General features: G+C 39.5%; 1 protein-coding gene across 1 annotated transcript in view; it reads right to left on the bottom strand.

The window, feature by feature from the left end:
• LOC117418035 (extracellular serine/threonine protein kinase FAM20C-like) overlaps window positions 1-22,203 on the bottom strand; it is a 37,320-nt gene that overhangs the window by 5,684 nt on the left and 9,433 nt on the right. The window lies entirely within an intron of this gene.

Genomic DNA, 22,203 nt, shown 5'->3' on the forward strand with positions numbered 1-22,203 from the left:
TGCATTAAGAGTAAAAAATGCCCTCCGGAGTTCACCTGATCGAAACAGATTTTTACCAAATCTGGAAACGAACACAGGAAAGAGTCATAAAAACCCAATGAATCCCAGTTTTAAACGCTGCATATTCAGGCAATACTACCAGGGCACACAGATGCATATATATTTATACAAATTTTTTTATTAACACATCTCAATGAAACACTGGTATATATATATTATATATATATATTATTTGTTGTTATATGTTGTTTACACCATCCTTTCTAACACATTTAAAGATTATTATTAATTTATAACAGAAACTATAATTGTTAACAGAATGTTTGGGGGTATTTGCATTTGTTCTTCTGGCCCTTTCTCTCCCAACAAAGAAATGTTATCCAATCAAAATAATCAACACTTACAGGCAGGATTGCAGTGCCCATATCCAGCCAGACTGAAATGGTGACTGATCACAATCTTGGCAAAGTTTCGCTCACATTCCCAGCTAAAGAAGCTGTAGTTGTTCCAAACTGCTATTAGCCTGACATATGGACCGATCATTAAGGCCCAGCATGGGATCCTGCAGCTTTCCTACTGACAGATTCCACCCCCCTCTACCGCCCCCCCCCCCCCCTCCCATTCCCTCTAGCTCTGGGCTCTGGGACTGAAATGCTTCTGAACTCTTTCAAAAATAATAAAAATGATCCAGTTTACTGACTTAAATTTATAGGTAAATGCAGCCCAATCAGAAATGTCTGACACTGTATTTAGTATCTGTCTAGACCGCTGGTATTTAAAACTCCTGAAAGAACCTCCAAAACATTAGCAAGCTTTGACAGCAAGTCTGTGGTTTGTGATGGCTGAACAGTACAGACCCAGACACGTAATGTTGCCTAAGGTGCTACTTGCACCTTTATAAGTTTACTACCACTGCCCTGTAAATATGATGGAAATGTACTGCTCAGACTAACTGGGAGACCAAAGCTCTCTGTCTACTAGTCTTGAAGTGATCAAGCATGGTCCTCAACTTTGATGTGCCTCTGTTTCCCAGCCCTGGATGGCTTGACAGGTGAGAGACACTGGGTGTCACTCTCCATTCAAATCCACAATTCAGACCAGTGACTTCTCAATGTCAATGTATGATATTATGTATTATATTCAAAGGGTGTGCTTTAGTATATGTGAACAGCTGTGACGGAAGCCCTGAAAACTCATTAAAATAAAATATTGGATTTTTATTATCAGGAAATCTATATATTTTGCAACCGATAGGTACAAAAGCCTAAGGCATTCGGATATTTATCATGTTTTGTTTTAGTTTTTTTCAGATTGCTGCAGTTTTCTAATTAACACTTGCTGACCGAAAACGATTACAGCTCCAACTAAAAACAAACACAAAAAACCATCATCATCAACAGGACTTATTACCCTACTGTGTTCAGTATTGCCGTTAAATTGTTTCTTAACCTCTGGTGGGGTGTTATAACACTACAAAACTAAAGCTAATTCCCAACTTCTCCGTGTCGCCAGAAAGCCAATGAGGGCTGGAATTTCTAGTCACCTTGCAGGGAGAAAAAGTAAATCAAGCCAATTTAAGAGACACTTTTGCCCTAGCAAAAACAATGACAGCTATGGTTCCAGTACAGTGCAGCCCGTGAGGGATTCTAGGTACTTTTTTTCTCTCAAGCCATTATGACTCACTGAAATGATAAACCCCTAACCTGAATGCTGCTACTCCAAAGGGCAGGCTCCCACACAATACACACAAATAATGACTTTATTACGCATGCAGGACCGATCCTCACTATAGAGTTTTCTGTTACACAAACCTACCTGCCTTTGACATAAGGGACGCTAGAGGCTGGCTCTCAACATGCAGATTAAACTCACCTTTACACTGGGATAACCTTTCTTAGAATGCACATTCATCACCTCATTACAATACATTATGATGATGAAGATGGCTGATGACTCAAAGTATATCTGTTAAGTTCAAAGCATGTTTTTAGTTGGATATGTATGGAAGAAAACACTAGAGCAGTGTTTCTCTCTAACTGACAATGACAGGGCAGAGTTACAACTGAATGACTCACTTTCTATAAGCACTGGTCCATTATACATTGAAAATATGTTACGTTAAAGTCCATGCATTTCAATGTATGTATTAAATAAATTAAAAAAAGTAGTATAGTGTGATTTTTAGATGGAATTTATTTCTAGGCTATTCTTAAAGAAAGCTGCACTGCCTGCTAACTTCATTTCCTTTCCAGATTTTCCCCTACAAATCAATGTCAGTAAGAAGATGCAGCCTGATTCTTTTACTAGAATAAATGTGTATGTACAAATCTGTTTGGCCAAGGGAGCGGCAGGTTACTCAATAGAGCCATTCAGTCTTTGTTGAGGCTGTACGTCAGATTTCTGGATTTCAGAGATCAAAGCAGCTCAAATACAATAGGTAGGATAACGCTGAGTGTTGTTACACTACATAAAATTGTATCAATTCAAATACTAACCACTGACCTGAAGCCAATATTGTTTGTCAGGTTTATATAGTACCTGTGACCAAATACTGGACCATATTACATCTAAACAGCAGCAGTTCTAAATAGTGTTGTAGTTTAGGCTGTGTATTTTTAGACTGTAAAAAGTATGTATTAGTTCTTCTGCTGTCTAGATGATTGAATAGGCCCCATTGGGTTATAAAATACTTTATTTTAGCTATCCTTAGGTGTAGGCTGATTTAATAAACAGTGCAACAAAACACTGACTGAAAACAGACGATGTTTGGGTATAAACGTTGTGCCTGTGGTGTTAAGAGGCTGCAGTGTTTTGTAACTGGAGTGAGAACCAGTTCCCAGAGTGAGACGTCTTCCAAACGATTTTATTACAGAGCCGGGAACCAACGAGAGCTTGACTCATGAGGACTCAGTAACAAGCCAGGTGGAGAGAGCAGCTCTCAGTGGCTTTGTCAGCCTTGGCGCAGGGCGGTAAAGCGATTTCAACAAGCCGTCCTGATGCCAATTGCACAAAGCTCTTATAAATTTCCCAAAGCTGCAGAAAACCTCTTGCAGTGCACTTTAATTGAGAAATTACCAAAGGTTTGTTCCCCCCTGCTATCATTCAGAAAAGCATCAGAGTAGCCCCTCTGACACATAGTTAAGACCTATCAACAAATACCAGCCAGCCTATAGAAACACTGCGCTGTCACTAACCCCTCTTGGAACTGGGAAACAGCATGTTAACTCAGTGCTTGGGCTATGTGGTCATTAAAAAAGCTCTTCTGTCACGGATGGAGCTCAGGGTTTATAATTTTGAACTCAGAATGCAATAAGCAAGCATTTCAATGTTCAATCAGTAATATCAAACACTAAGCGAGAGATAACATATATAGTAGATAACACAATGTATGTACTAACTTCAAAGGTAAACTATTCTGTACTGTGGGGGGAGGGTTGGGGTTATCTTTTTGCATTACAGGTAGAATAAAAGTAGAATAGGTCTAATTGTACCCTGCCTTACAAAAGCAGGCCTGTAATGTGCTCTGAGAGTGACAACAAGGTCTAATTGTACCCTGCCTTACAAAAGCAGGTCTGTAATGTGCTCTGAGAGTGACAACAAGAACACTAAATTGGTGAGCCATTTCCTGTGCGGTGACCCGGATCCTTTACTAAACTCCTTTATCGCGCTGACCCTGTGACTGATTGCTTACGCCGGTATCCTGCAGGGCTGCAGCTAATTGGGTGTCTGTTTGCTGTTAGGAGTTTTTGCTAATGCGGTCCTATCGAACCACTGAGCAGATCTGCCAGAGTGGGTAATTACCATGATATACGTCTGATATAAGTGCCAATAATCTGATGTAAACACATTATTAGCCTGACTGCCAGATTGTGTGGTATTGAATCAGAACAGGATGCTTATGACAACTGTCGTCACGCATTAGTCTTACACACATCACCACATCCCTTAGGCTTACACACTCACCACATCCCTTAGGCTTACACACTCACCACATCCCTTAGGCTTACACACTCACCACATCCCTTAGGCTTACACACATCACCAAATCCCTTAGGCTTACACACTCACCACATCCCTTAGGCTTACACACATCAGCACACCCCTAAGGCTTACACACTCACCACATCCCTTAGGCTTACACACATCACCAAATCCCTTAGGCTTACACACTCACCACATCCCTTAGGCTTACACACTCACCACATCCCTTAGGCTTACACACATCACCACATCCCTTAGGCTTACACACATCACCACATCCCTTAGGCTTACACACATCACTACATCCCTTAGGCTTACACACTCACCACATCCCTTAGGCTTACACACTCACCACATCCCTTAGGCTTACACACATCACCACATCCCTTAGGCTTACACACTCACCACATCCCTTAGGCTTACACACATCACCACATCCCTTAGGCTTACACACTCACCACATCCCTTAGGCTTACACACATCACCACATCCCTTAGGCTTACACACATTACCACATCCCTTAGGCTTACACACATCACCACATCCCTTAGGCTTACACACATCACCACATCCCTTAGGCTTACACACATCACCACATCCCTTAGGCTTACACACTCACCACATCCCTTAGGCTTACACACTCACCACATCCCTTAGGCTTACACACTCACCACATCCCTTAGGCTTACACACATCACCACATCCCTTAGGCTTACACACATCACCACATCCCTTAGGCTTACACACATCACCACATCCCTTAGGCTTACACACTCACCACATCCCTTAGGCTTACACACTCACCACATCCCTTAGGCTTACACACATCACCACATCCCTTAGGCTTACACACTCACCACATCCCTTAGGCTTACACACATCACTACATCCCTTAGGCTTACACACATCACCACATCCCTTAGGCTTACACACATCACCACATCCCTTAGGCTTACACACATCAGCACACCCCTTAGGCTTACACACTCACCACATCCCTTAGGCTTACACACTCACCACATCCCTTAGGCTTACACACTCACCACATCCCTTAGGCTTACACACATCACCACATCCCTTAGGCTTACACACTCACCACATCCCTTAGGCTTACACACATCACCACATCCCTTAGGCTTACACACATCAGCACACCCCTTAGGCTTACACACATCACCACATCCCTTAGGCTTACACACATCACCACATCCCTTAGGCTTACACACATCACCACATCCCTTAGGCTTACACACATCACCACATCCCTTAGGCTTACACACATCACCACATCCCTTAGGCTTACACACATCACCACATCCCTTAGGCTTACACACATCACCACATCCCTTAGGCTTACACACTCACCACATCCCTTAGGCTTACACACATCACCACATCCCTTAGGCTTACACACTCACCACATCCCTTAGGCTTACACACATCACCACATCCCTTAGGCTTACACACATCACCACATCCCTTAGGCTTACACACTCACCACATCCCTTAGGCTTACACACTCACCACATCCCTTAGGCTTACACACTCACCACATCCCTTAGGCTTACACACTCACCACATCCCTTAGGCTTACACACTCACCACATCCCTTAGGCTTACACACATCACCACATCCCTTAGGCTTACACACATCACCACATCCCTTAGGCTTACACACTCACCACATCCCTTAGGCTTACACACATCACCACATCCCTTAGGCTTACACACTCACCACATCCCTTTATCTAGTGAGGCAACTGAGACATAAAAATCCAGTTTACTACCATGAAAGAGGCTATAAGAAAGTCACATCTCTACAGTACGTGTATGCGCTGCGTATTAATTTATTGTGATTATTCAATAGCCAGTTAAGTACCATCTACATCATGATATCCTCAAGATCTTATGCCAAGGCTTGCCCTTACCACAAGAGAAGAAGGAAAAATGTAAGGGTGATGTGTACTACAGTACCTCCACTATATGCCCATAGCCAGAGACATTCCTTACCTATGAGGGACTAACATGTAAAGAATGCTATTAAGGAAGTTCATTTTAAGTAGTAGGAGAATGGTACTGTAGATACTGTAAACATCCTTAGAAGACGGACCAGACTGGATTCAAGCCATAGACACTGAAAGACAACTAACATGCGGTTACTAGCGTCTGAAATGAGAAGTGCTGTGCTGTTTTTTTTCCATAATGGATATTTTGTATGCACAGGATAAACACATTACTGGTATTTACATTCTTTCACAATGCAACCTCATGGCTTACATTCAAATGAGTCACTCACCAACAGAAAATATTCCTGTTCTCTGTACGTACATGTAGCAACAGGAGGCAAGTAACAACAACACAAGCCTTCTGCATCAGCAGCTGGTTTTGAACAACCTAATGTTTTAAAGGATTCCTGGAGCAAGAAGACACATTAGTAATAAATCATTCCAGATAAAGGGGTTATGTTGCAAGTGGTAATGGTACTTCAGATTTGGTACTCTGCTCTCCAATTATAATTAATGCAAATATTATTTAGTTGTCCTCCAAGCAAGATTATAATGCTCAAACAGTGTCTTATTTTTGCTGATTTTTGACCAAACAGTGGGGATCATCATATGTTAGACTTTTTTATTTATTTAAACAAATAAGCAAATCAAATAAATAACAAAAGTAATGGTAAATCGGTTTCTCCCACATGGGGGTGCTGTTGGGCTACCCTGTGTACTCGTAACAACAGCCACATAGATCAAGCGTGATTGCCTGACAAACACAAGGGCAGACTCAGATTAGCAAAGTGATCATTATATAAGTAGATGGAAGTGTCAAAATACTCTGAACACCCCCTAGCGTGCAAACAAGTGAGAGAAAGTTTGACAGACCACAGACATATTTAAATTGCCCTGTGGCTGTCATTGGCTTGTTGCTCTCTGATACATTAGCATGAGTGTTTATTGAAATCAGCCATGGAATTTCTAATAAGAACTGTTAGAATTCATAGCAAATACACACACACGCTCACAAAAATCAAAACAATGGATTCCTTTTCTATGGGCGATAAATCTTTGACACTGAAGTATCATTGATCATTATTTTTACCCTATACACAAAAAAATAAATACAAAAAAAATATATTATTATTATTTGAGTATAACATTGAGGGATCCATCAATCATACAACAAAACAAACTCCATAACAAATCTAAAGTATGCACTGCCTGAAATAGTTCATTCAAAATAAAGCATGTCATTTACCAGCACATAGCATTGTCTATCTTGTAAAGCGCTTTGTGATGGTGGTCCACTATGAAAGGCACTATATAAAATAAAGATTGATTGATAGCTGGGCAAGAAAGTGGAACAGTTTTCAAAGTGGTCAGTACCTCCCAATCAAACTATGCATAATATAAGGAATCCTTCTAAGCTACATTGGCCGATAGAACCATTTGGAATGTTGGACTACATTCCAAATGCTCAACAAGGACATGTTTTGGTGTTCCTGATTTCATGTTGATGACGGAGATGAGTGAAAAATAGACATATCTATATGCTCTGTGTGAGCCCATGCCCATTGTGCTAGCACCTCAGCACAATGGGAACAGAAATGCAGCTGCATTTACTCTAAAGAGCTGCATACATGGTGCCTATTGTGTAATACAGCTGAATTGTGAAACGTTGTGAATAGAATGCTAGGTGTTGCTGGGAATAGGCAACAAAAGCCTAATACATCCAATTCTATACAATGCCAGCTTGGCCCAGTGTATGGTAGGAGTCAGTGATGGCAGCATTACTGTACGTCCGCTTAAAAACAAAAAAACAGAGTTGATTTTATTGCTTGTGCTGTATGAATGGTTGGCAACATTTTCAAAAGCAGCAGCTTAGCTTGCATGATCCCTGCAGTTTTAGAGCCTGCTGGTTTGGAACAGATACCGTTTGTAATGTGCTTTTTTTTTTAGCTAGTTCCAGTGCTGGGGGTGCTGTAATAAAAACTTAAAAATCACCCCGCTGCCTGTTTCTCTACTTCCATTTTACAAGCTGCACAGACTCACTTTGGAAGTTGGATTTGTAGTGGTGGTAAAACTAATTGTAATAAAGGTGTAACTAACAGAAGATTACAGGCACTGCTCTTCGCTGGTTCAGATCTTACCTGTCTGACAGAAAGCAATCTGTTTCAGTGGGTGGTTATTCTTCTGCCTCCAGTCTCGTATCCACAGGTGTGCCACAGGTTTCTATACTGCAGCCTCTCTTATTCAGCAGATATTCAATCAAGTGGCTGTTTCTGTACTTTCACACTGCTTGGCTGAAATGTAATTATGGATGCAACAGAACTTTTTGCAGTTGAATTCTGAAAACACAGAGGTAATGTTGCTTGGCTTTCCACTCGATAGCTTTAACATGGTTATTGATGGGATTAGGAATCTTGGTGTCATTTTTTACCCTAGCTTAACCTTTGAGTCTCACATGCGGAATGTCACCAAGGTGACATTTTTTCATCTCCGTGACATTGCTTGACTACGACCTATTCTCTCTCTACCTGATGCGGAGAAGCTAGTACATGCCTTTGTCTCTTTTCGACTTGATTACTGCAATGCCTTACTTGCGGGTGCATCACAAATGCTCTCAGTAGGCTACAGTGTATGTACAGAATTCTGCAGCTACAGTTTTAACAATAACTAAAACCTGTGAACATATAACACCTGTTCTGGCATTATTATTATTATTATTATTATTATTATTATTATTATTATTATTATTATTATTATTATTCCACTGGCTGTTGTTGACCTATAAAGCCTTGAATGGTCTGGTTCCGTTACATTTCAGACCTTGTAACTAGCTATATTCCTGTGCGTAACTTGCGATCTGCAGCCTATGGACTGTTAAGTGTCCCAATAACCAGGATGCGCTCTATGGGCCTCATTTATGAAAGGGCACTAAATTTGGAGTTAGCACGCATGTAAAGTTGTTAGCCTAACATGCGCGATAAATCCAAATTTACTGCCCTATTATAAGATGCTTCCAGAGTTGCTGATAATGGGGGAGGTGCAGCCTCAGGTGTGGGAACTACTACCCATAGTCCCTTTACACTGACAATTAGCTCTAGCTCTTATTTGTATTTGAAATGTATTTTAGTCCAGCTCTTTTTGTTATTAATCACCAGCTATTGATGGAAGACCATCAGTGGTATAGCTTTTACCCTCAAAGTGTTCTTGGAATCTTTGGAATCTCATTGGCAGGGTACTTGCTGATTACACAGATAGACTGTAATACTGCTAGTCTGCATGCAAACATAGAGTACATTACAGACAGTCTGGCAGACAGGCAGAGACAACTACAGAGTATACACCTCAGCTGATGCACTCCAAGATAGAAAAGCCAAGAAAAGCATACTATACATATTATAGATAGAACACTGATTGATACAAGATAACAGTCGCAGACAAAAGCATGGGCAGTTAAAAAAAAATTAAAAACCACAAAGAAAGTGATTTCTGTAATTTCTAATTGTTCTATTGAAAGACTTATAATAAAACATTATTGCATAAAATGCAAAATAACATGCAAAAACTAAAGTATTTGGGCAATTAACATATTTCATATTTCGTAATTGATCATGATTGATTATAGATTAAACAAATACATAATCATACATAAATTTCTGATTAAAAAAGCAACAAAAATGGTTAAAACTAAAGAGTACAGCAACAATCTCAAAATGGTGTGATACAACTAAACGAAAAAGGAGAAACTACCAGAAAAATAGCAGAAAGACTTGGTTTACTGAAAAGCACTGTGTGGGCTATTATTGACAAACACAGGCGAAAAGGAACTACTGCAACTAACTCCAGGTGTGGAAGACCAAGAAAGATTTTCTCAAAATCTGGAAGAAGAATTGTTCGAGCAGTCTTGCAAAATCCTCGGATTACTGCAAAAGATTTGACACAAGAACTGAGAGAAGATGGTCAAGAAATTCACGAGCGAACAATTCAACGATACCTTAACAAGATGAATGTCCATGGACAAAAACCAAGATGCAAACCTTTGTTAAAAATGTTGCACTCTCATTTGTTAGCCAGTGCTAGAAGGCTTATTGGACAGAAGTTTGTATTCCAGCAGGATAATCACCCTAAGCATTCTGCAAAGTCTACAAAGGAATTTCTAAAGAAAAAAGGAAGATTACAGTTATGGATTGGCCATCTCAGTCCCCAGACTTGAATCCCATTGAGGTGTTGTGGATTGACTTGAAAGCTGCTTTTGCAAAAATGAAAGCAAAGTTGATTGCAGAACTGAAAGGTGTATGTGTTGAAGAATGGGCAAAAATATCTCCGGAAAGATGCCAGGAACTGGTTTCAAAATACAAAAAAAGACAGCAAGCTGTAAAGGAAGCAAAGGATGGGCACACAAAATACTAATGTAAGCGTGCCCACTTTTGTCAAAGTATGAAATTTGTGTTTTCAATAGAACAACACTTTCTTTGTGGTTTTTCTATTTATTTATTTATTTTAACTGCCCAAATACTTTTTGTCTGCGACTGTATATATAAATACGTAGAATATGCAGAGCTACGTGAGATAGCTTTTTGGACAATAATCTTCTAACATTTAATAGATGAGAACGAATGAACAATGGATAAATAAACAGACAAACAGAACAAGGTTTACACTGCTTTGTTACCTATTGCATGATGTTTTCCTGGATTGGCTCTCCCTGTCTCTCCATGTACTGCTTAATACAACAAGGTAGACATAATGCGGAAGATGGGCTCATCAATTTAGTGCTGCATTAAAGCCACTTGAAATATTAAAGATCAACAGCCCACTCTCAGAGCCCCAGAGAGATTGCCATGGCAGCAGCAGAGCAGCCTGCTTTCTAAAGGACAGACAGGTTATAACAGAGCTCACTCCGATAATGATGCTGCTCAAACTGTAAGTGTCGAGGTCAGTATCAATACCTTGCTGAAGTGCAGCCCTTGCAGGTCTTATTCTGATCGTTCACTCATTTCTTTTTATTTTTCCCTTCCAGAGGGTATTTTTTTTAATCACCAGCTATAATAGGTGTGAGTAATTTATATAATTAAGTATGACTGAGCTACAAATTCCAGCTGCAGTCAGTATCAACATGTTTGGAAACAGAAGAGATTGTTTCGTCCATTCAGACCTGTCCCTTGCTCCCCTGTGCGCACACTGTTAGCCTCAGGACAGAATGTAATTGTTTCTTGAATTACCTCCATCATTTAGCTGTCAGATCATCACCTGGTCAAATATTCAGTGTGTTTCAACCTCCTGTTCTGAACATTCTGCTCAACTCAGCTTTCCCTTGTCCTGCTCATCTTAGAGACCCTCAGTCCAGCCGGATATTAATCCCTTTGCTGTTATGTTCACAGTTAGTGCAGGGATAAGGCGGGATATTTTATTCCTGAGCGTTAATTGCACTAGAGCTTAACCAAACCCTGAGAGATTTGCTTATTTTATTTACCCCGAGGGAAATTCTGACATGTCTCACACAACACCTTCAAAGCAGCAGCACAGTTTGGCACCTGGTATGCAGGTCCCTGCTTGGAGAACACAGTGAATTTCAAAGCCAGTTATTCAGGCCGACATGAAACTGCACCATCGCCGTCTCAAATCTCACTGCCTTTCTGCCTAGTGGAGCTTGGATTCCTCATAAGGAACAGTGCCTTTGGGACATGTAACACAGTGGGGTTGAACAAAAAAGGAAAATGCCTTCCATACCCACTGGGTATAGGGCCACCACGAGGGCAGGCCGTACTACACCGGTTACTAGGATACAAGGTCTAGGTTGCAAGGTCAAGGATACGAGGCCTAGGTTACAAGGTCTAGGATACAAGGCCTAGGATACAAGGTCTAGGTTACAAGGTCACAAGGTGTTAAATTGGGATTTAGGACCATTCCTCAAGGATTGCCGCCTCTAATTCTTTCACTGAGCAAAGTGAAATGGCACATACACCCATCACTTTGGAGACTAGAATGAATAACCATTATGTATTGAGTGCTGTTGAGTGAATATATATATATATATATATATATATATATATATATATATATATATATATATATATATATATATATATATATATATTCCTCCCAATTCCTGGAATAACTGCTCCATGAAAGTTCATAGTCTATCCTCTGCAGATCCCCTTGGGGGTAGATTCAACAGGAAAAATAACATGGATGCTGTCTTATTGTATTTTTTTTTTTATTGACCCCCCCCCCCCCCCCCATAATCAAAATGACTTGCAAATGGAGGTAGCAGCCTTTATTACATAATTCATATTTCTTTTGCATAACAAATGAGAGGTATAGACCATTTACACAAAAATACATACTGTACATTGTATGTGTTTCCCATTGTTTTGTCCGACCCCTGGAGAGCTAATCAATTTTAAATCATACTGCTACATAGCTGCATTAGTGATTCAACAGCAGTCAGGGGATATTAAGGGAGACATCATGTAAAAATGCAATTGTTTCTGAAAAGAAAAGCAGAAAATGCAAGTAATTGAATGCTGTCTGTTCTAGCAGCCCGTGTAGCTGTCTACAAGCCTGCAGCCCGCAGAGTATGCAGAATGTACACTCTCACAGGACTGTAAAGTCTGTGCATAATTTATGCCTCCAATCTTAAAATGGCTTCCAAATAGATTTCCTAGAAGGTATTAACAGTCACATCTTATATCTGATCTGTCACAGCTGGCTCGAGAAGGCAAGGGATACAACGCCATTCTGGCTTCTTTAATAAAGTAGAAATATCTTTTATAGATAATAGCAAGCCCTGGATGGTAATCATGTTACACTGGTCAGAGGCACAGATGCTCTGCTAATAAGATGATTTAACATAAACAGTTTACAATACAACTGTACTTCTGAGCTAATAACTTAACTGCAAACAAAGACAATTACATATAGTATGAGTTTTTATTTAATTATTCATTTAATCGATTTTATGCATATTTGGCCTTATCTTATGGGTAAGATGGGTATCATTTCATGCTCTCATCCAAAACAACATGCGACAATACAACACTCTTTCTTTACAGATGCCCACAGCCAAATACATTCGAACTGTAAAAATGTCTTTGGACATATACAGTATATAATATACAATAATAAAACAGAGGAATGCCTATATTAATTCTAAAGATGTGTGTGCTGGAGTAGGTTACATTGTATGAATCAGGTTGACTTTTAATGATCCTGCTATCCCTTCAATAAAAGCATCTAAATATCCTCCAGATTGAGTTTCCTTGCTGGTCACAATCTAAATGCATGTTTTTGTTCAAGCTATATACCCAATATTAATCAGGATTCAATTGAAAATATTTCACTGATTGCGTTACAGACTGCAAGGTGAACGATCTGAGGCTTATTGATGCAGAGGACCTGAGCTAGTGCAAATACTAATAAAAAAAGTTTTAACATTTAACTTGGACCAGACCTGTGGGTCTTCATTTGTATTTCAGAAACACCATGACATTGGTGTACTGACCTATAATCTAGGTACTGGGTGCGTCACTACATAACCTTATTCTTAACCCATCACGTTGACACTAATCAGACGTGAAAGTAACTTTCATTTCTTACCGGTACTGTATTATTGTTGAGTTGTCGTTCCACCCCTCCACCCCATTGAAGTATTGCTACGGTTTTTAATAGCATGTTTTAGATTCTTACATATTCTTACATATTGCTTTGGAAGAAAGCATGGGAAAGGGATGGGACTAGGGAGACACTTCGCTAATTGAATTAATACGTGTTGAATGACTTGCAGTAGGAGAATAGTGCAGTATTCAGTTACGCAACGTTTTCTAGTTGTTCGGCTTGAATTTTGGTGTCTGGAGTTTTTATTTTATTTATTTTTTTCAATTTGCTGAAATTGTTAAATTAACAGTATATAATAACACAATAGTTGAGTGTCTTTATTGCAGATGATAACAACTCGTTACTTGCTTTATATTGTCATCTCAAAAAATGTTAAATGTGCAAAAAGCCAGATTTTAAAAAGCTCAGCTATTAATATTACCATTTAAACGTAATAAACACATAATCAGAATAATTAAAATCCATATGATTGTTTATTTTATTTTTTAATGGCGCTAACACAGCCCAGTACATTGGTCTATTCTTCTAATATTATCTTGCTGAGCACACAGAGTTTCTGTACTTAAAAAAAAAAGTTGATAAGTAACGGCAGCAAATGTTTTACCAGAACACAGTACCAGGTCGTACTGGCTTACTTTCACCTCTGACACTACTAAGTATATACACACCTGTATCACTGCGTCCCCTTCTGATTTGTTGGTGGGCACCAGAATGGTTTTTGACCCAAACTGATCATTTTTCCCATTCACCCACTAAAAAGCATCTCTTCACTGCAGGATGTCATGTTTTGACAACATCCTCAACCAGGCATTAAAAACAACTAATGCAGCATGGGGAAAGTATTAAAGGAAGTGGGATCGACAATAACAACAAAGTATCCCCTTCGGAGTGCTCAGTTGATAGCAGAGATGCCTTCAGGATGGGAGTTTTAATTGCTGCTTGGGGTCAACATACAGGAGATGCACATGATGAAAGCTTCCTTTATGTCTGATATAGGGATGGGAGAAATGCTTTAGAAGCAAACAGTACCATCACAAATTACATTACAAGTTGTAAAATGAACAGATTTTTTTTTTTTCCCTGAGGAGAAAGTCCCCCCAGAATTTAAATATATAGAAGGTGAATCAACAGAGGGTTGACAAATATACAAACAAACATTGAATAAACAAAAAAAGTAGTGTTTCTCAGAGCAATACAATTCTACTATCACCAACAATACTGTAGTGGCGCTTTTGTTCCTTTTTCTCAAAAGTTCCCGAAAACAGAGACGCTCCTTTCTTCCATTGTCAACATGGACATTCACATTTTCCAAACGCTCCCCTCAGGATAAGAAGAGCCGAGATGTAAGAAACATCTGTACAGCTCACAGGCCCCAGTCATAAAAGCCTGAATGGCAGTTACGTCATCCAGCAACGAGCGCTTTCAAAACTTTTTACACCGGTTTTCTGCCTTACATCTGTCCCTGGTTACAAAATCCACTGAATGCTAATATTATTTACAGGACTGGGAATGTTAAAACTGGACAACAGTTTAAGCCGAAATACTGCATTCTCTCTCTCCAACATGAATTCCTGCCGTTTCACGGACACTTTGTGGCAGAATTAAGTCTGGATTTGTTATCAAGCTTTGCAGACCTTGTTTTATGCTTCCAGATGTAAGACAGCCTTTATTTATTTATTTGGCTTATCACAGTTTGCAAGAACTATGTGGATCTATGGATCTAATTTCGGTAGGTCTGAATTCTTAGAAGACATTATACAACCGTCTATAAAATAACCCTGTTTCTATTTGACAATTGCCTGTGGTTATTTAATCTACAATATCCAACAATCTCCTTATGAGTAGGACATGTTTGTCCAACGTAGGTTAATCAGTCCTTAAAAATAAATTCTAAATGCCACAGCTATGCTACTGCCTGTGTATTGGTTTTGCATTGGCAGTGCCAGGCTGTTTACCGCCTTGCCAAAGACTGGGTTGCCTTTGCTTTGTTTGTATGAACAGCTTTCTCCTATAGCACAATGGGAATCAGTATATAAAAAGAGCCATCCGTGTTTTAAACAAGAGGTCATTAATTTATGACTTTCTTCCATGGTCAAAATGCATACAGTCTCCTGGCCAACTGCACCCTCCCAGAGGCAGCCTCAAACTTAACAATATAACTAAGCAACGTGATATTCATACACAGTGGTTTGTGTTTTAATAAGATATGCTCCTGGAAAACCTTTTTGCTTAGACATCTATTGTCCCAGCCTAATATTATAACAATCCATCAGTATAACACGACTGTTCCTACAATGTTGCCTTTGTGATGTGCAGTTGGAGTGGCCCAGTTTTCAGCCCCATCGTACTGTACTTGGGAGGGGCCTGCTCGTTACAAATGAGCTACCCATTCAATGGCAGGTAGTCGGGCTTGGCAGGAACCGCACAGTAAGGTGAGGGCATACCCCTGACAGAGAGGCACCTTGTGTTGCAGACTGTAACAGTATAATGTATATATACTGTATATAATGTATAATTTTCCCTGTAACAGTATAATGGCTCTGATTCCAATAACCATCCAAATTCTACTTCTATGAAGACATACAGTATATGTGTACATGGAAAATGTCTACTGTTGCTCATCTCAAAAATAAATCACATAAACAAGTACATGGATGTTAAACAGTCTTAGACTTAATATTCTACAGTTAATATTGTGCGCCTTGATTGTTTGTATAATATATTACTAGATTTCTGACCTCAGTTTGAGTGTACAGTTGTTTTTTTTTGGTTTTTTTGCAGTATTATACCTCAACTATAACATTTTCCATTGCAGACACAGTAAATACCCATAATATGCAATACTGCTGCATTAAAAAGTCACAGTGCCGAAAATACAGGTACTGCATTATACTGTTTGGCTTTTCACAAACGCTACATCAAAAAATATCTGTGGATAAAGGGATTAAAAAGAAAGCCAAGGCCGGTAATTTTAATGTTTTAGCACTGGGCTGATTAGTGTCTTAAACCTTTCTTGAGCTCTGAAAAACAGAGTCAGTTTACATAGGGGGCTCCAGGTATTAAATATTGATTCCTCGCTGGCCTTTGCAGACCTTGTGAGTTTCATATCCCAGGTATAAAAATACTTGACATATATTTAAAAATGAAACTATGCTGTACCATTAGACCAAGCAACTTAAGGTTGTACATTATAGCGCCTTATCAAACCCAGACAATCTCTTTACAGAAAAATATACTTTGCCTGGCTAAATACACGCCCGCTTAGCAGTAACAGTTAAGTGGCATGCAGTCATTTTTAAATATTTGGTTTAGTTATGCACTGCAGTTAAACAAAACATTTTGAAAGTTTAAATACAGTGTTATTCCCTTCAAATTAAGTACTGCTGCTAATTATAAAGCAGGTTTGCAGGATGTAAGCAGCACATACATGTGGTGTTTAAAAAATGCACACACCACTGCAATCCAGAGCACAGGCACTATAAATACTGGGAGGGAGGAAATATAAGCACACTGCACGTGGTCCATTTGCAGCAGTCCTTTTATAGCTAATGCAGCTAATGACCTCCAGCCTTCCTCTTTACATCCTTTAAGGAGCATCTGTCTGAGTGGAGGAATGGTAGAATAAAATCAGCCTGCAAACATGAACAGTGAAAGAAAACTCTCATTTAGCCGATGAAATCGTTTTCGAAAAAAAAAAAAGAAGAAGCAGCGACCCAGCTTACATAACTGCATGGCTGCACTGTGTGCATAGAGTTTTTTTTTTTATTTTTCTTTAGCAATATTGGCTCAGAACACTCTGAGGCATTCAATCTTCCTGACACATCTTCACCATCAGATTGCTGTTAATCTGTTGCTGTGTATTCAGTGTAATGCAATGACTGGCTGTCTAAGTGATGCCGTTCTTCACTGCAATTGGTTTTAAAACAAACCTGAACATTAGGGAGTGCAAAGAGTGGCAAGAGGTGTAATTAAAAAGTAAACACAGAAGCTAGCATGTCAGAATGGGAATAATTAGATGGAAATCCACATTTACAAAAAATACAGGCTTACAGTGCTAAAAGCGACTGACAGTGTTGGGAGGTCAATGGGAATCAGTTTTCCACTGTAAGGTGATGACTGCAGTTAACATCTGTATTACAGTGCTCCCCTTATAACACTGTAGTCGGGAGCCATAGTTAAGGGACCGTGCTATTTGCATTTCGCCTTATAAAGAGACTACTAGTGTTAGTGTAACAGTATTATGGGGAAAATGGGAGCTATGACTGTACCGCCTTATAACCTGTCCGCTGTATAATGGGCCACCTTATAAAGGAGGAGCACTGTATTACTGTTGTTTTACAAATATTTGGGAAACTTATTAAAAGGCATTCAAGCAGAGAAGTCTGTGATGATGCAGGGTGGTGTTAGAGGGCAATACTGACCGCTCAACCACAGACCGTTTTTTGGGCAATGGCACAAACTATGTGCGGTCATGTGACTCTGCATTAGCCAATTGGGATGCAAGTTTCAGTCTCAAGATTTAATCAAAAGTGTAAAATCCTTCTCACCTATGAGGAATAATGACATGTTGTATGTCTTGAAGGCACCCAGCTTAGACGGTCCCTTAACAAACTGGATTGCAAAAGATGTCAAATACTGTCTTTTATGAATTGATACCTGGTAACATCAAAGGTCGGGTTGATGATAAAACTGCATTAAATTTCACAAAATGAACAGAGACACTTTATAACAGCACTCCAGTGGCATTAAATAACATGCCAGTAGAGAATAACATGCCTGAAGTGGTTCAGTAATCCACGTCTGAAACCACACACTCCCCTACAAAAAACAGTTAAAAAGAAAAAACATTACCACTGTAAGAGATTGCTAATACAGAAAACAGAAGACAACTGCAAACAGAACTCGACTCATATCTTATTAAAAGATACAGTAACAGCAGCATATTTTTAAGTCTTTGCAGCGCTGTAGATAGGTGCGAGGGATTCAGGGACTAGGAAAGAAAACTTCACTCCACTCAACAATAAACTAATCTCGGGTGTGTCCTTATAGAACATGTCTAGACAATTTTCATATAAGAAACTGTGGTCTATTGCAAGGTTATCTCTATCTCTGCATGGATAGTGTTGAAAGGTTTAAGGACCGAGGGGATGTTGTTCCAGTCATACAGTGCTGAATAAGCAAACACATGTTTACCAAGCAGTTTATATTTTGGGAATCATTAAGGCTATAGTCAGTATTAACAGATGGCAATAGATTCCAAGGAAGGTTCTAATTTGAGTAACAGCTAGGCATTTTGCCTGCAAGAACAGGAACCGTGTGATTTAATAAAAATTAGACTTTCTTGAATGGGAAGCCTATAATTCTGGATGGGAACTTTCAGACAGATCTCATTCTATACAGGAATAGGATTAACAGTTACAGTGCTGGTGTTTTCAATATATTCCAGCAAAGAATTTTGTTTCCATAAAACTACTGATCCATAAAGAAAACACACTTCACTATAGGTAAAGTGTCTAATCCACTCTCGTCCCCCCAAACATATTATAGTATTATTAACATTTGGTCAGGAGATTGCAGCAATTAGCCCCCTATTGTTTTTGATAAAATCCCAGTTTACTTATTTATTTGTGTTAGACTGTATTAAATATTCAATGCACAAGCGCTGTCTCCATCGCCCCATTGCTGGAGGCTATTCACTGTGCTCCTGTACTGTTCAGTCATGGAGAGGCAGATGCTGACAAACTGTGTTAGTTTCTCTATTTTACTTCCATTTAAGTTCCCATGCTCCATCCTTACAATCTTACAAGCCTGCCATAAGATACCCTCCTGCCCTGGCCAGCGAATGGAAATTGTCAATATATGAAGACATTAAAGAGAATAATAAATGATTTCCTAAGTATATGGTTCAACCCACTTTTATAGCTTATTATAAATTGTTGATGCCCCCCCTAGTATAACTCTCTTTCTTAACATGGGCCGTTCTGCCATAGCAGTGAGTCAGTCAGCTCCATCTCCTGGTTCTGGATTGTTCAATCCAGCAAACCCCCTACACTGATCAAAGTCAAGCCCCAGGTAAATGCAACTGAGCTTCTGAATCTGGCACATTGGCACCAGGAGATAAAGCAGCTATCCTTGGTAGCTGCATTTTATTGACCACAGGTGAGCCTCACACACACACACACACATAAGAATGCGCACAGTGATTTCTTTTCTTATCTGTTTGCATGCTTTCCTCAGTTTACTAATATCATTTTATAGGGTGCTCAATTCAGGCCTACCTGTTGGGATTAACTGTGTTTTTGTTTTCATTCCATTTACCCCATTATATAGTACATCTAAATACTCTTTATATCTGCATTAAACATTCAGGGTGATTTATCAATCCGCTTATATAAGAGATCTGCAATAGAGAAGTATAACAACTTTTAGGGAGGCGATAAAAAGATCTGCCAATGTTGGACCATTGAAAGATTATAGAGTGTTCCCTCCTGTATTCAAAAGATAAGTTGTTGGGTACGAACTTTCTATCCATTAATTAATACAGTGCTATGTGTTACATTATATTTGAATACTATTCTGAATTCTGAAAGCATATTCAAACAACACTAGTTTATGTTAATGTGTTTATTTAATTTTTTTTTCCATATGGTTGCGCATCCAGCACTGTAAGTAATTCCAATTTTAAATCTCCAGAGTGCCGAACTAAACAGAGATATCCTTACCACTTTACTGGGAGCTAACATACCACCTGACCTAGCAAACTGCTGATGCATGCTAGTACAGTGTAACATGTACACCGACCCCATACCACATCGGCCTGTATCAAACACAGCTGCCTGAGTGTTTTAAATACCTTTGCTCCCTCCACACTACTGCCAAAACAGACCTAGCACTCTGTTTCATAAGATTCCGCTTTTACCCTGTAGGAGAAGCCAGCCCAGCATATTGAAGCCTGTTTCACCAACAAACAAATAAACCAAGCTGGCAGCTGTCTGTGTTTTATAGGTCTGTATTCAAACTGGGATTAAACCAATAAACTACAATTGCACAGAGACTTCAGCTCTCTCTGGGGATATATATTAAGATACTCCTCACCTCACAGAAACATTTGCAATGGCTTTTCAACTTACTGTGGCTCTTGAGGTTTGCCTCACAAGTGAGCTGAGTTTAGTCTCTCATCTTCCTGAGAATGCTGGACCTAATCATTACTGAGAAAAAGGCATCCTTTGTTTTTTAAAAAGAAGATGCACAGTATCTGCAATAAAAGTGTAAAACTAAAAAGTGAATAAAAATAAAAATAGTTGGAGCACAGCCTCATCCCTTGGAGTATCCCGGTGCCGTCTGCTAATAAACAAACAATAAAATAATAAATCTATGCGACGTGTTCATCCCGGTGGACAAAAATGATTAGGCAGAGGAGCATCGTATACTCCACCCCCTTAGGACGAGGTTGGGAGTGAGGTGGTGGTGGTTGGCGAGGAGGTGGTAATTCAAAAGCACGGCAAGACTGAGTTTGCGAAATAGGTATATATTGTGACAGACTGGGGAGAGGAAGAGGAATAAAATGTAGTCCAGGAGGGGTCTCAAAAGACTACATTCCCTAGAATGCAACAGGAGGGAGCCAGGATGAGAGTCACCTGGCTCCAATCTGTAATTATTATCACCTTATAACCAAGAGAAATGTTTGTTTGAGGCAGTCTCAAGTCTGTGTGAAATGAGGCGTGATAGAGAGAGAGAGAGAGAGAGAGAGAGAGAGAGAGAGAGAGAGAGAGAGAGAGAGAGAGAGAGAGAGAGAGAGAGAGAGAGAGAGATACACACCTTATAGGTTAATTGGAACTTGCGTAATAGGCTTGTAGATTAACCAATGCATGTACCAGGCACTTGCACTATAGATTTCCTGCCTGAAACCTGGCAAGTTTTCTATTACAGAGTGGCACAACTTCTTGTAACACCGTAGAAAGAAAAGCCTGCAGTAGAAAGAAAAGCCTTCTGCAAACTCCAAAGGGCTTGTGTATATAGCTAGAGAGATAGACGTGTTGACGCAGCTTGTTTTTTTGGAATAGTGCAGATTATAGGGAATTCCATGGTAAGGCCAGCATATCTTTTCTATGAGCTGTAAACATATCTGACAACCGCAAAGAATTCTACAGTAACCGGACCGGCCCAACAGTATTTGTGACACTGCTGACAAAATGAATTCAATAAAGAGTGCAGGTGTGGCCTCTTCAAAGACATTATTAAATGTCTCAGAGCTTTTTGTGTGGTGGCTTAGCTACAAACATTATTGCTCTGAACTGCTATGTTTGTTGCTCTCCTCTCTGCTGCTGCTGCTGCTGCTATTTGTAGTTTTGGCAGGGGGCTTTAATGAGTCATAGGCGGTCAGATATTTACATGGTAAGAAAAACAAATGCAGTCCAACTGTAGGGGAGATTCAGTAAATGTGTGTAAAAAGCAACAGTGTGTGGGTTAGACTGCAGTTTAAGTTTGGAATATAGAGTAGTTTGCTTTACTATGTTAACCAGGAAGAACTTTATTTTCATCCAAGCAATTCCACTTAAACCGAACCAAGAACTCTGCAATTGTAAAAGCATAGGGAAGCATTGTA

Source organism: Acipenser ruthenus, chromosome 13 (assembly GCF_902713425.1).
Source record: "Acipenser ruthenus chromosome 13, fAciRut3.2 maternal haplotype, whole genome shotgun sequence".
Taxonomy (NCBI): domain Eukaryota; kingdom Metazoa; phylum Chordata; class Actinopteri; order Acipenseriformes; family Acipenseridae; genus Acipenser; species Acipenser ruthenus.